Here is a 16,233-nt window from a genome sequence, read left to right as displayed (position 1 = left end):
TCACTCTAACCATCCAAAACTCTCATATTTACAAAACAATATATGAATACTTGTCCTGCATATGTATTGTATGTGTTGTGCCTGGTTGTATGCCTGCGCATTTTGCACTGAGGACTGGAGAACGCTGTTTTGTCAGATTGCACGCGTGCAATGGACAATGAACCTCGCTTTCTCCTTTTTTTTTTGCACTATTTATTTATTTTTATATGCGATTTGTGGTAATATTTGCAGTGCAACATTACCGCAAAACAGCAAATTCTGTTACAGGTTTGTGACAATAAATTCTGATTCTGAGGTCCTCTCAATGTTGTCTGTCTTTCAGTACTTTACAGCACGGTTTTGCTGCCTTACTTCACTTCCATTGATTCCTCTAACCCAGAAGTTCTCCACATTGTTTCACCAACAAATTGTCTTGTATTCTTTTACAAGCCTGAAACCACCATGGGATCGGGGAGGGTGCACAACACCTCAAACACCTTCCTGGCATTTTTATTTTATTTTGGTGGGAAATTTTTTAAATAATTTTTGTCATTAAATTTACAACCTTGTTTTACATTTTACTTCTTTCGGCAATACCCGCCTTTGCTGCATCGTCATGGGCCACCAATAACAAACCCGTGGACCACCAGTGATCAACAGACAATTTTATCTCTCTACAAAGACATTTCTATTCATTTCATTGCTATCCTTTATTTTGAAACTAAGATTTTTCAGGTTTCTTCAGACAAAGAGAAATATCCTTTCCAGTCAATGCCTCCAAGGATCTAAGCATGGCACAATTAACAGAGACTAGAGCAACACTGTTCCAACACCAGCGACGGGGGTTCAAATCCCACGCCATTTGTGAGAATTTTGTACATTCTCCCTATGTCTGTGAGGATTTCCATTGGATGCTCCAGTTCCCTTCTGCCGTTCAAAAGTTCTGGGGTGGAAGGTCAATTGGGTGTTATTAGGGCAGCATGGGTTCATGGGCCAAAGGGCATATTACTGTGTCTAAATATGTCTAAATATAAATTTAAAATCTTAAATATTTCAGAGATTATTCCTCGTTCTTCTTAATGGAGTACAAGTCAGGTGCACAAACTAGGATTCTTCCTCCTCTCATCTGGAATGGGAACAGACCTGGATTTTTCCAGCTTACATTTAGCCTGAAGAGGAAATCAGTTGGCGTAAGGTCTGAACTTCAAGGTTCAAAATTTGTTTAAATTTATTGACGTTTTAGTCATACAGCACAATAACAGCCCACGAGCCCAATTACACCCAATTAACCTACAGTGGGAGTCAACGGGGAACACCACACAGATAAGGAGAGAACGTACAAACTCCTTACAGACACCACAGGATTCAAACCCTGGTCCTGATCGCCGATGCTATAACAACATTGTGCTAACCTCTATGCCCAATTGTGATGCCCCATGTATTGTTATTGTCTATAATAATACATTAAAAATATAACATACATGATACATCTCAACTTTCCTCTGCCACAAAGCAAACAAAGAGTCACGGTTAGAAAGGGAATAAATTACAAATATCATAAATATTTTATGATTCTTCAGGAATTTTTTTTTTGTTATGCATAATCTAGCACCCCGAATAATTTGAGAAAGAGAAGCAAAAGGGAGTCCATTGAAAGTCACTGTAGAGCACCCTGTTCACACCATTGGTAACCTAAGCTCCAGGTCCAAACCACTCATACAATCAGGTATCCTTCAGCATGCAAAGCCCTGTGGGAGCCCTTCCTGCCCTCAGCACCCTCTCGAATCTCATACCTGGTTCCCATCAGCCAGTATCCAGCACCCCTCAGCCTGTTTTGACAGCTAATCGCCTGCAGTCTGTGTGCATTCTTTGACTGGAAGAGGTCTACCACCCACAGCCTATGTGGATCCTCAGCCACTGAGCCTCTTGTTGGGTCCGCTGACATGGTCACCTTCCCTGATGGATTGTCTCCCACATTTCTCCTTTTCAATGGGGAGTGTTCTCCCAATTTCTGCTGTTCCCACGGAGTCTGAAATCCCTTGTGGCATGCTACCCAGCACAGATGCAACCATCTTGGGTACAGATCGTGGTTGTAGAATTTTTTTTTAAAAATCAGCTCCTTCTCAAGCCGTTTCAAGCCTGTACGGAACTGTGGAGTTACACCACTTTTCCATGGTTCCATTGTCCTGATGAAACCCCTCATCACATCTGCAACCAACTGCACCAGCAGGGAAGAAGTTTAAGTGCGAATGCAGAAAATGAATTTTCAGTGACATGTTGCACCTCATGGTTTTGTAGACTTAAACTATGACAGGAAATCAGAAAGAGTAAGTTATATCTAAAATAAAACGGTGTGAGTTAGGAACATTTTAAGGTGATCGATATCAATGAAATATAGCCAAAAATGTTCAAGAAGCAAAATCCTCAATGACCAGTGTAATTTATGCCCTTGGTAAAATTCACACAGATTTCCATTGGTCATGAGCTATCAAGTTACGCTGCATCTATTTTATAATATTTTATGATTCTTCAGGATCTAATTTTTCTGTTATGCATAATCTAATGTCTAAAATCCGATCAGGTTTTGTATCAATGATCAAATAGCAATGTCCGCACTCTTTACCATACTTAATAAGTACTTTAGACAAATTGCCGAGTAAAACATAAGCACTGATTCTCATTCCATGTCTCCTGCCTAATCTGATGAGCATTTTCTATGCTTATGCTATTAAAAGTTCCAACAATTAGCACACATATCGTAGGTATTGATAGCTTTCATGTGACTTTGATGTGAGAGGAATAAAAAGAAAGTTAAATTCAGGTCCAACATTCTGTACCGTAATGCTGTATTCCCTGATTTTAATTTCAACAAAGAGGCAACTTACAAACAGAGAAAGAGACCTGACCTCTCGCATCTGCACTTCCATTCAACATGATCGGTGTTAATCTTCCCCTGGGTTCTTCTTCTATGCCTCTTCAATGCACTGGAGCCCTCCATTCGCTGATTTTTCAAAAATGCATCTCCTGCCACTTTAAATACCTCCAGTGATCTATCCTCAACACATTCTGGGATAGGGAATGACAGAGATCTAAGAGAAAAAAGTCCTACAGACCTGAGTTTTAAGGACGGCACAGTTGGCGCAGCGGTTAGCACAACACCTTTACAGTGCCAGCGATTGGGACGGATTCGAATCCCATGCTGTGTAGAGAGTTTGTACGTTCTCCCCATGTCTGTGTGGGCTTTCCCGGGCACTCCGGTTTCCTCCCACCATTCAAAATGTACTGGGGGGGCAGGTTAATGGGGTGTAAATTGGGTGGCACTGATTCATTGGGCCCGTGCTGTATGTCTAAATTTAAATTCAAAATGACTGTTCCCTTAACTTTGTAAAGCTGTCCTCTCACTCAAGACTTTAAATATTAAAACGTTTTAATATTTCACAAGCCTCCATAGAAAATGCCAGAGAAATTCAGAAGGTCAGCCAACATTGATGAAACAAGAAGGAGATTTAACGTCTCAGGTCTATGATCCATCAGGTCAAGGAGGAATCATGGAAATTAAACACAACCTCTGCTTCTCCCTCTGTCGATACCACCTAACTTGCTGAGTGTTTCATCTTGCACTGGATATCAAAGGAAGAAAACAATTGGGAGCTCAAGGACATTCCAGATATCCACAAAGGCATTGTGATACTGTTTGCTTTCCTGCAACAAGCAAATGTGTAATTTATCTCTCAATTTACTGGGAGAAAAAAATATTTCAGTACCTCGGGACATCATAGACATTTTAGTCATTTCCAAAAGCTTTTAGTTTTCATTCCAGTATTTTAAAAAAAAAATGAGCATAACTATGTCCCACAAACAGTAACGTGATTGTTCAGACACTTTATACATGAGAACGCACAGGATCTCAGTTTGTCATCCATGACCTAGTAATTTAATTTTATTTAGACATACTGCACAGTAACAGGCCCTCTTGGCCCACGGAGCCCATGGTGCCCAATAATACCCAAATTACATACAACCCTCATACATTTTTGGACAGTGGATGGAAACTGGAACACCCGGAGGAAACCCACACAGACACGGGGAGAACATACAAACTCCATACAGACGGCACCGGACTTGAACCTGGGTCGTTGGCGCTGTAACAACGTTGTGCTAACTGCTACGCTAACTGTGCTGCCCTTAACAGATAAGTTAGGTTATTGATCAGTTTCATACAGCTCTATCCTATAATAATGTTCAGAATCAATCAAATATCCCACATCTGAGAACCAGGCTTCTGAGTTTGACTTTTTCTATTTTAATCAACAGGCTTGAAATCACATCTCAACAGTAAACTATGAGAATAGCCCACCAAACTATTAAAAATGTCAGCTCTGCCCAAGATGTTGATGCAGATAATGAAAAAAACCAAAGCAGATGCTATCTAGTTTCGCTTGTATGTTTCACTGATTTAGCCATCTTGCTACTGCAGAATTCAATATTTTGTTTCAAAAGCACCTCTTAAAATTCATGTGTTCTCATCAAGAAGGACAAGTATCAGGTGAATGGGACCAAACCCACCTGATGAAAGGTCTTTCATCAGAAACCATTTCCATGCTCTTCTCTTTCTACAGATGCTGTGTGCTCTGTGAAAATTATTTCCTGAAATTTCTACCGCTGTCTTCAAGTTCCATTCTAAATCATACACATTTCTGCCTCAGAAATGTATTACCATTCATTCAGCATCGGAATAACGTCCCTGAACTCCGTACCTTGAAGCACTGTCAAGAGCTTCTAATGCAAGGATTGTATCGGGTTCAAGAAGTTGGCTCATCACCACTTTATCATGAACAATGAAGACTGAGCAATAAACCTCGGTCCTGTCAATGACTGCCACATCCTGCAAAGCAATGCAACAAAATGGACAGTGCAGTTAGCATATTGTTTACTGCAACACTGCTACAGCTCCAGCAATCAGGACTGGGGTTCGAATCCTACGTTGTCAGTAAGGAATTTCCTCACATCTCTGTGGTTATTTTCCTGGGGGCTCCAATTTCCTCCCACTGTTCAAAACATACCCAGGGTTGTAGGTCAGTTGGATGTAATTGGGCAGCTTGGACTGAATGGGCCTGTTACCATTCTGTATGTCTAAATTTAATTTAAAAAGTAAAAATTTAGTTTTAATTTAAAAACATTTTGATATTCATAAATTAATTAAATCCAATCCAGTTAATATCTGAACATCTAAAGGAGCCGATTCCTTAAATACAATCCAATTAAATAAATATCTTAACACTATTTTGTTTCAAAACAGTTCAGGTACTTCATTTTGTTATGGATGGAAAGCACATTTTTAAGTATTAAAAAGGTGAGGAATCTGCTCATCTCCCACTCACTACCCCAATCCCGCCCCAACTCTTCTACCACTACACAAGAACACAGGACAATAGAATATTATCATGGGTGATCTATGCTGGCCTCACTCCTCTTCTGCACCATTTCTCCATCTCTCTCCATTCTCCAATTTATCAAATATTTACCTATGTACACTTTAATTGCTTTGAGTGATCCAGCTTCCTCAAACCATCTCGACAGAGAATTCCACAGATTCACCATTAAGTAAATAAAATCCTGTGCTCGTGGGGTCTGGGCCCAAAACGGCAAGTGCCTTTAAGGGGTTAAAGACTCCAGGCAAGCAAATGGCTGACACATGGCACCAGAAAATAGGGAGACCATACCCCTCCCCTGTTTGAGAAGGAGAAGTAGATGACCAAATGGGATGGTGACTACGGGGATGAACCAGTGAGGAGCTCTGCGGCTGAAGAATATATAGGCAGATGGCTGTTGGTGATTCGGTGAGGAACCAATGCAGGCTGCATGCCGCTGGTGACTTGTGGTCAAAGTTCTCGAACCAGGACTGCTGGAGACTAGCTGGACACTGGCTGAAGGGGTACCAGGTATTGAAATCTGGATGTGAGAGGATGCTGAGGGCGGGAAGGTTTCCTAATCATCTTGGAGGTTTGGATCTAGGGCTAGGGCTGCCAATGGTTTGGATCAAATTCTTTGTGGCTGCAGAAGCTATGGGACCGCTGGAGGAAAATCTACAGACAATATCTCTGAAGGGACTCTCTTGAGCTTCTCTTTCTCTGAATGTAATGGGCACTGGGCAATTTCTGCTGATGGCAGACTAAATGCAATTTCATATTGTGGCGGCCCGCAATCACGCAGATTGGGCCGGCACATCGCGCGGCTCCCAGCACAACGAACCAGCGGGGTAGACACTGAGGCAGCATCAGACCAACAGACCTAAAATGGCATTGGTCAAGCTGCCTAGCTAACTCAGCAGAAACAGGCTGAGGGAGAAAGGCATTCATATGCATGGATGTTCCTGCCCGCTAATGTTATTCATATGGCTGACTCAGTCAATCAGCAAAAAAAACGGCAGGAACTCGAACAGTATAAAAGCAGCCTTTCCAGCCCTAATAAAGGAGTGACCTTATGATTGAATCAGGTCACCTCACATTTTCTTAAACTGCAGGGAAGACAGAACCAAACCATTTAGTCACAATGTTTATTCCCTCCTCCTATTCTTATCTCCCCTACCCCATCCCTACATCTACCACAACCTTGATTATTACCTTTCCTCTATCCCACACCTACTGAGACCCATATCCCTGCTACTACCCCACCAACCCTACCTCAACCATGATGCCTCTCCCTCCAATTGCCATCATTATCCCCCATCCCTAACCCTTCCAGTAACTCTACTGCTCTTACCTCTGTTTCAATTCCTACTCTTTTGCCTAGAGTACAAGACCCTGACCCTCACACAGCTCATATTCCAACTCAAACCCCTCTCTCGATGCCTAGCTCCAACTGCATTCCTCATTCTCACACCTACTCCTATCACTTTATCTGTCCCTCCTCCTTCACTCCTCACCCTTCCTCAAGCTCCTCAACTTGCCTACCTTCCAAACTCCGGCTGACTTTATTGCGCTGTTAGGCTTTGAATAAAAAGAATCTGGATTAAAAGGCAAAGCAAATATGCTTCATTTAGAACAATGTTCTCCAACAGAATCACCTCCAAATTAACATGAGCAATATATTGGGAGATCAGCTTATATTAATAAAAGTCTGGTTCATGAAGAACATCTCTCTGGAGGGGAGATCTTAAAAGGAACACCTTTAATGTGCTTCATTAACATTCTGCAGGTGTGAATACATTTTGAATTCTGTTCAACTTTTAGGTTCCTTTTTGACTAGTTCACTTGTTTGGGGAATTTGAAATGTTGTAGGACTGGTGCAAACATTCTGACCATTTTGTTGTTCATTTTATCACCAGCATCAATTATAGGATTCGGGCAACCTGAATTTTCTTTCATTGTTAATAAAACTTAATGCTTGTACGTTATTAGTCACGTAAAAAGGAAGAGTGTAGAGGAAAAACAAAAGCACCGTCACGGCATGAAATAAAATTCACATCTAATAAATGGCAATGCATTATTAACTGCATTTCATTTGGAAGTGTAAGTTAGACATATTTTGAAATATAAAATTCTAATTCAAAGACCATTTTCCAATGCTGTTAGACTAGAAATGTCATTGCTTTTTCATATGTTTAGGTTGCAATAAATATGAATTTCTGATTTGAATATTCATTCACAGATGTCAGAGCATTGTTATAAATATTCACAAACAAGTTCACTGCCATTTTCCGTCCACAATATTCGCTTTTCTCTAGTCAGAGGTGATTTTTCAGTTTCTACCTGCACAGACGCATCGCAGATGGCCAAGAGGAAATTTCCAGATTAAAATGGGTCTAAAAGATGTATTATTCATATTAATATTGGTGGATCATGCAATCCATTTGGAATAATGTTATGTTTGAACATTACTTTAAAATGCTTCTAACTGATATACACCAAAAGCATATTACTAAAATCTTTCATGGGCTGACTGCTTCTTTTATCCAGCTCTCTTATACTCCATTCACATCCCTTGTGTGTCCTTCTGTTTATTGTCTTTTGTTGTGTGTATAACTCTCAGACTCAGCCATCAGTTTTAGAGGAAGTCCAATATCACTAGGTATACATATTATGAAAAAAAAACCCTTATCAAATGAAGAATTGTGGAGAGAGGTCAGGTGCAGATAAACAAGAACATAGCACTTCTGAAGGTCAGGACCCCTGTAAGGTGGCTCTTGTTATGCCTGACCTTCAGATTTTCATCATCCCTGCTCCTGACAACTTAATAATGTTGAGGTGCAGGATTCATTTTTCCCGTCGGAGAGCTGGTGTTGGCCGCCCTTTCCTGATTATTTCCCTGCACTCCCAGCTGCCCTTTACAGGCCAACCATAACTCCATCAATCTTGCTCTTCTCACCCTGCCCGTTCCCAGCTTTATGCACTGCAGATAGATTTGACTTTTTTTTTGCATGAAGCAGCTGTCAGTATTTGCTGAGAAAATGGCCTCCCACTGTCTTAACATCATGCTGAGATTAGCTGCTTCAGTACTGGAGCTTATGGCAGGCTGTTATCTGTCTGACTTCCTTAGTACTCTATCGGCAAGGCAGAAATGTATGAAGTTTATAAATACAGGCAAGAATGTGTGAGGGAGAGAGGAAAGGAGAGAAGAACAAAAGAGATGTGCTCATTGAAAGAGAGAGCGAAAAGAAAGAATGTGTGAATTGATGTCAGTGCAAATAAACATTCTGGAACAAACCCTAAAAAAGAAACCTAGGAATTTACAGTGACTAAACAAATGCTGGGCGGGCGATTGGCTGGAGTAACATGGGGAATGAGATAGATTCGCGGAGTGGATGATCTTGTGCGCCTAGCAGGACTCGTTCTGTTGCAGGTTACGCCCTGAATGAGCACAATTTGTTACAAAGATTGCCAATGTCACTGGAAAGGATAATGTGACTGGCATGCACCAACTAGATCACCCCCCCCCCCTTCCCCACCCTCCCCCCCTCACCTTCCCCCCCAATTAAGTCACGTTCAGCTAATATGATGCTCGCCCTTTAGACACAGCCTTCACTGTTCCCGGCCTCCCTCTTATTAAACACAAGCTCAGCCAGCTTAAAAATTAACCATATGGCACTGCTTGTAGGTTCCTTGATTTAGGTCCAAACCAGGACATGATCTAATGGATGTGTCTGCAGAGGTGCTTGTACCGATGACACAAAACGCACACAACATTTTGTTCACAGGAAGAGATTACACAGGAAGTCGAACTGGATTTAGGGACGGATGCAAAATCTCACTGAATTTTATTTCATTAAAGTTGAATTTTGACATTTTACTTCCAGATTTTTAAAATATGTATTGATCCAGAATTCAATGGGAAATTAATAATGTATTTAAAGTGCAAATTACTGTTAATCTGTTATGAGGTTTTCTCACAGCAGTACCTCAGTGATCACAGTTACTGGATAGTAATCCCAAAACTTGATCCAATTTGATCAGTCATGGGTTCAAATCCAATCACATTAAAGTTTGGTTAATTAACTAAACTGGATTTAAACAAAAAAAAAACTCATCTCAGCAATGGTGATCATTAAAGTATCAGACTTCCATCTGAGTTCACACGTGAACTTCAGGATATACTATCTGCCCAAGATTTGACACAAGACCCACAGTATTGAGGTTATAAACTGAGGCAGCTATAATTCCCAAACTTGAAAGTACATCATTATTTCTATATTGCTACATCAGGAACTCTCCCTTCACCCAGAGAAGGAATCCTTTTTAGCAGAATTTTAGTACCGTTCCTGAACCTCCACGCAATCAACGGTTAACGTCGCGGCTAGCAGGACAAATCTGGCGCTGTCTGTAAGTTTAAACATTCTGCCCACAACTTGTGTGGGTTTTCCTCCAGGTGCTCCTGTTTCCTTCCACTTCCACAAGTCGTATAGGGTTTGCAGGTTAATTGGTTTATTTGGACAGTGCAGACTCATGGGCCGGAAAGCTGTAGCTCTAAGAGAGTCTGGAATCAAAATTTCTTGACCAGGATATTCAGCCCAAAGCAATCAATTAATGAACGAAACCTCAAATTATTACCCCACATACTGACTGAACGCTGTACAATCTGCCACACCACAATCTCTCATCCGCAAATATTGGACTCAATTTTTCATTTACGACAACATCCAAAAATATAATACCACCCAGATTTCAGTGGGAATGATCTAGAAGGAGACAGGCTGAATCCCTGAATGAAATTGTTAACAACTAACTTAGACATCTTTCATCAAGCGTTTCAAAGATCACCAACTGAAGTTATGGGTAGAGAGTGAATGAATCAGTTTACATCCCACAGGCAGGGAATATTGATGGTCTCACCACTATTATCCCATGATATTATTTGAAAATGCCTTTCAGCCAGCAAACCAGATAACAGCCCCTAATGCTGAGTTGTCGTGGTTTGATGAGACTACCTAGACAGCAGAACTACTCAGAGTATCAATACTCTTGATTAGTGGTAATTAACTTTAATTGATGCTTAATTTCAATATTTAATTTCTATACATTTTTTTTCTGAAAAGTGTGGCATCATCTATCAGGATTAAAAGGCAGAATCGGGATGTCCATTTGTGTAGCCATGCTCACTCTCTGGTAGCGATTTGTAAGAAGGAGATGACACTCTGGTCCAGAGGCAGGAGGTCAACAATATGAGCTTGGCTTACTGCAAGGCAATGTTGCCTGTCAGAGGTTAACCTTCCATTGCAGAACTCATTCTTGAATCTGCAGGGGTCATCTTCTGCACCTGGTCCCATTGTGACCCCCCCCCACTTACTTCAGAAAAGTTGAACACAGTCTGGGAGATCACTTCATTGAGCACCTTTGTTCTGTCTGCTCTAAAGGAGGGAATCTCCTAGTGGCAACCCACTTCAGTTCCTCCCCCCATTCCTATGTCGACATGCCTGTCCATGGTCTCATGCATTGCCAAACTGAGACCACCCACAAAGTTGAACACCTCATTCTGTCTGGGCACCCTCCAACCAGAGGGCATTCACATCAACTTCTCTGGTTTCCAATGGCCCCACCTTCCTTTTTCCCTATATCTTCAGCTTCCCTCCCCTTGTCTCACCCTCTTACCCATCCTTCTGTTTAATTTCTTCCATCTTTGCATTCACAGAACCACTATTCTCCCCCAATCAATTCTCAGCCTCTCTCCTGCCCGCATATCTATCTCTGCATATGAATTCTTAGCTGTGGGCCTGTGCTCCTCCCCTGCCCCTCCTTCACCTCTCCCATTTTCTCCATTTGCTCATAACTTTATGAAAAGCTCAGATTTAAAACATTGGTTATATGTCTTTGCCTCTTAAGGACAGTGCGGGACCTGCTGAGTTTCTCCAGCACTTTGGTGTATTAACTACAATCACAGCATCTGCAGGCTTTTGTCTCACTCATGCTGAGAGTAGTTTCTGCTCATGCCTCAATGGAAGCTGAGACATGGGTCATCAAACACTGCTGTGGTTGGGTCAATGAACATCAAAGTGGAACAGGCCACCACATTCCCAATGGAAAGTTTGGACTACATGACAAAGAAACATGCTCAATCCCCTCAGCAATGATTTTCCTGTTGCCTGAAATTCTGAGGATAAATTTAGCGAATGAGCAGTCATTGGTCTCGAGAGCAGAAAATTCCAGGGAAGTGCATCCTCATTTTTCTTCATTGCAAGGCCGAGGAGAGAAAAAAGAACACTGAAGATTGCAATTTCCGTCCTTTGCTATTTAAGATTAATCCCAGTACCTTTACCGAGTTAGACTAAATCAAAACCAATGGACCAGAATATGCTCATCTGTCTTGCTGCCTGTTGTCACTCCGTGCTTATTTCCTGTGGCTGAACTTATCTCTGTTGGTTTCTGTGTCCAATAGAGTCTAGGACTTTGCTGTCGCAGCCAATCAGAGTGGTTCATGGGCACAGAGGCATGGCATCAGAAAGCAGATCGTGATCACCCTGATGGACCTTTCACAGTTTGCTGTTGTTGAAGGCCTTTGAATGAGGTTAAATGCCTGTGATTATGTTTTAAAGAACGCAATTAATTAAAAATATAGGCAAATTATATAATGTAAAATTACCTTCAGTGCTGCAAATTAAAGAAAAACATTTAGATCAAGTCAAATATAGAGCACAAGATCATTTACCTTTGAATCTCTATCATGTAAACAAATGAATCTGTACCAGTTATGGCCTATTACCCCTACATGAGCCTATGATGTTTGCTTGCACTGCCTTTTCAGTCATCATATTCAATGCTCATATGGACATATTGGAATTTTGCCTCTTACAAACAAAAATTTTGTGACATTTCCAGTACACAGGATAATGTCCAAATTCTTTCATGAAAAATCAAAATACAAAATGTTTAGTTTAGCTTGATCTTTGCCTTCAGATGAGATCTTTGTAATCACATGAGACCGTGCAGAACAACTCTGGCTACATTACAGATGACCCTACTTATCACCATTCATTTCATACTATAGTGCCCATTCAATGGCTCATGACTTGAATGGATTGGCATTTAATTACTCAGCAGTCACCATGCTCTACAGTAGAGAATTCTAAAGAAATATATTCTCAATTTTCCTGGCTTATTACAAGTGCTAAGAATCAGGAAAAAAAGTCTTTTTCTTTCTGGATCCCAGAGATAAGTACTTGTACCTCTAAATTAATGAACTAGTGTAGGAGAACTTGGTCTCTTGCCCTGGCTAATATTTATTACTTAATCAGCATCACTTAACTTTCTGATAACATCATTAAATGTGGGATCTTGCTGTGAATGGACCAGCTGCCACAATTTCCCTCTAAATAACAAAGTCTATAATATTATTTGTTTTGGGACATCAGAGCTCACAATAAGCATCTTAAAAAATAAAAATCAATTGAGAACTGAGCTTCTATTCTTTCTTTGAAAGAATACCTGCAAATGTTACAAAGTTCAATTTTATTGTCAGAGTACACACATCACATACAAACCTGAGATTCATTTTCCTGAAGGCCAGGCAGAATTTCCAATAACCCCTAACTAACCAACCCACCCCTAACTAACCACCCCTAACTAACCACCCCTAACTAACCACCCCTAACTAACCACCCCTAACTAACCACCCCTAACTAACCACCCCTAACTAACCACCCCTAACTAACCACCCCTAACTAACCACCCCTAACTAACCACCCCTAACTAACCACCCCTAACTAACCACCCCTAACTAACCACCCCTAACTAATTACCACTGACAAGCAGGATTTCTAATTACCACTTAACTGTATTCAAGAAGAAAGAAATGTATACAAAGGAAATGTAAATACACTGACTGGGCAAAATCCAAAAAATATTCATTAATAAATAATGGGCAAAATAAGAGTCTGTAAATGAGTCATCAGGAGTCTGATGGTTGAAGGGTAGTAACCTGCTCCTGAACCTGGAGGCACAAGTTCTGTGCCACCTGCACCTCTTTCCTGATGGTAGCAGCAAGGACAGAGCATGTCCTGGGTGGTGTAGATCCTTGTTGATTACTGCTGCTCTCCGATTGCAATGTTACAACTAGATTTTCTCAATGGTGGGGAAAGTTTTGCCTATGATGTATGGGGGAGGGGGTGTCCACTATCTTTTGCAGGTCTTTCTGCTCAAGGGTATTGGTGCCCCCATAACGGGCTGTGATGCAGTCAGTCAGCACACATCTTTTGAAGTTTGCCAAGGTTTCTGATGGCAAACTGATTATGTCAATTTTTTTTTCCCCACATCATTCAAAGACCTTATCAGATCAGTCATGATCCGATAAATGGCAGTGCTGGCTCGATGGACCAATTGGCCTACTCCAGCACCTATTCAAACCAAACATATTGTCAGTGAAATGTCAATAGAAATGCGTCTGAATTATACCATTATTTTGAGATAAAATAATCATACATAATTCCATATTTGTTCACAACAATGGCAAGAAATCTCTTCAGCTTTATCAACATGGAATAATCATCTTCATTGCTCTGCTTTCACTTGCTTCATGTCAGATTATTTGAAGGTCCCTTGATATCTATTCAGGTTTGATTGAGCCTGGCTTTTCTTGTTAGGTCCATTGATTTATAGTAAACATATTGGCAGATTGATCAAACACACTGGGATTTTAATGCCAAATGTATTTGAAATGGATCAGAAGTGGGTTCATTTTACAAGGTCGCCTCCATCACGTTCACTTGAAATTAAACTCACTGTAAAATCAAGAAAAGTTTCAAAGGCAGTTCTTGTTTTTATTGTTTAAGCATTAAAAGCTCATCATTCAAATAGCAGCCACTGCAACAAATCAAAAGACTTCATCTTTCTACTAATTTACCTTTGAATGGGTTGATACGATATATCTGCATCACTTCCATCAGGAGACCTTACTATCACTGACAAGCTGAAATGAAAGACCATATTCCCCAGTGGTTATGGCCACTCACTTTAATCATCTGCCCAACCTGCATAACAAAACCATATTGTCTCAGTCTTCAAAAAAATCATCAATGTGACTGCCAGGGGTCTTCATGCCAATGAAGACCATCATGGGTGATACTAGTGTCCTTCAAAAGTAGTGACTTTGCTTTAATCACACTGCTTCCTCCATAGCTCATGATGAGATAGATCTGTAATTATTCTTGAACATGGGTTATACAAATTATTTATCGTATATCACTCTCTTACTGTTGATTCAATCTATGTGCATCCTGTCGACTTCACTCAATAGATTCTTGGACTGATTGTACAATCCATTTGTTTGATTCACAGTTAGATATTAGATGCTAAACAAGGAAAGCTGTCAGTCTACAAATCTCTGAAGAATGTTCATGCAAGCAAACTGTAATAATCCGACTTCCTTGGGACTTTACTGGTGCCAGATTAGCAAGTTTTCTGGACTATTGGATGATAATTCTAATCATAAACGCCCTTTTATTACATATGACACAACTTTTCTGGAAGCCTTCTACAGACATCTTTGATAAACCCGCCGACTCCCACAGTTGACTGCGCCTATGGAGTCCTTTGCCACAGGAAGTAGTTGTTATTTATCTATATTTAAGAGGGAGTTAGATTTGGCCCTTGTGGATCAGGGGTATGGTGAGAAGGCAGGTACTGGGGACTGAGAAGATGATCAGCCATGATCAAATTGAATGGTGCTGTAGGCTTGAAGGGCCAAATGGCCTACTACTGCACCTATTTTCTATGTTTCTAACCTGGGTCCTACAGGAATCTATTCCTTTCTATTAATTCATCAGTCTTCGCTGCATTGGCTTTAGGATGCGGTTTTCCATTCCAGGAAATGTGAGGTGGGTTCCCCTCCACTCTCAGATACTCAAACTTAACCCACATCTGCCCTGGCATCTTCCCCACTAAATGCAAGGTTTCTCCCCTCATCATTACCTACCAGGCAACAATGCTCGAATTTTGTGGACCAATTTTTAGGGTAAAAGTTAGAGGGTCAACTATTACATGCATACTACTTTTGACAGAGCAGAAAGTGCATAAGGACTCTGGTCCGTAGATAGTTGTGTGCATCAACCTTTGTGCTTATAGTTCTACCCACTTGTTTTTGAGCACATATTAAATTTCCTAGCAGAGTTGATTGAGGAGTAGGACTGAAAATGATAAACATTTTTGACCCAACCCACACAATGGAAACTAGATTGGATACCCCAAATAATTTTGATCTTCATTCTTCTTCTTTGGCTTGGCTTCGCGGACGAAGATTTATGGAGGGGGTAAATGTCCACGTCAGCTGCAGGCTCGTTTGTGGCTGACAAGTCCGATGTGGGACAGGCAGACACTGTTGCAGCGGTTGCAGGGGAAAATTGGTTGGTTGGGGTTGGGTGTTGGGTTTTTCCTCCTTTGCCTTTTGTCAGTGAGGTGGGCTCTGCGGTCTTCTTCAAAGGAGGTTGCTGCCCGCCGAACTGTGAGGCGTCAAGATGCATGGTTTGAGGCGATATCAGCCCACTGGCGGTGGTCAATGTGGCAGGCACCGAGATTTCTTTAGGCAGTCCTTGTACCTTTTCTTTGGTGCACCTCTGTCACAGTGGCCAGTGGAGAGCTCGCCATATAACACGATCTTGGGAAGGCGATGGTCCTCCATTCTGGAGACGTGACCCACCCAGCGCAGCTGGATCTTCAGCAGCGTGGACTCGATGCTGTCGACCTCTGTGTAGTGTAGTGTAGTGAATTTGCATAATATTAGAACGTTTTTAATCCTCTACAACGATATTACATTCCATGCAAGGTATATTCA

This window comes from Narcine bancroftii, chromosome 14 (genome assembly GCF_036971445.1).
Source record: "Narcine bancroftii isolate sNarBan1 chromosome 14, sNarBan1.hap1, whole genome shotgun sequence".
NCBI classification, from domain to species: Eukaryota; Metazoa; Chordata; class Chondrichthyes; order Torpediniformes; family Narcinidae; genus Narcine; species Narcine bancroftii.
The sequence above is the reverse complement of the archived record's forward strand: the minus strand, read 5'-3'. Positions refer to the sequence as shown.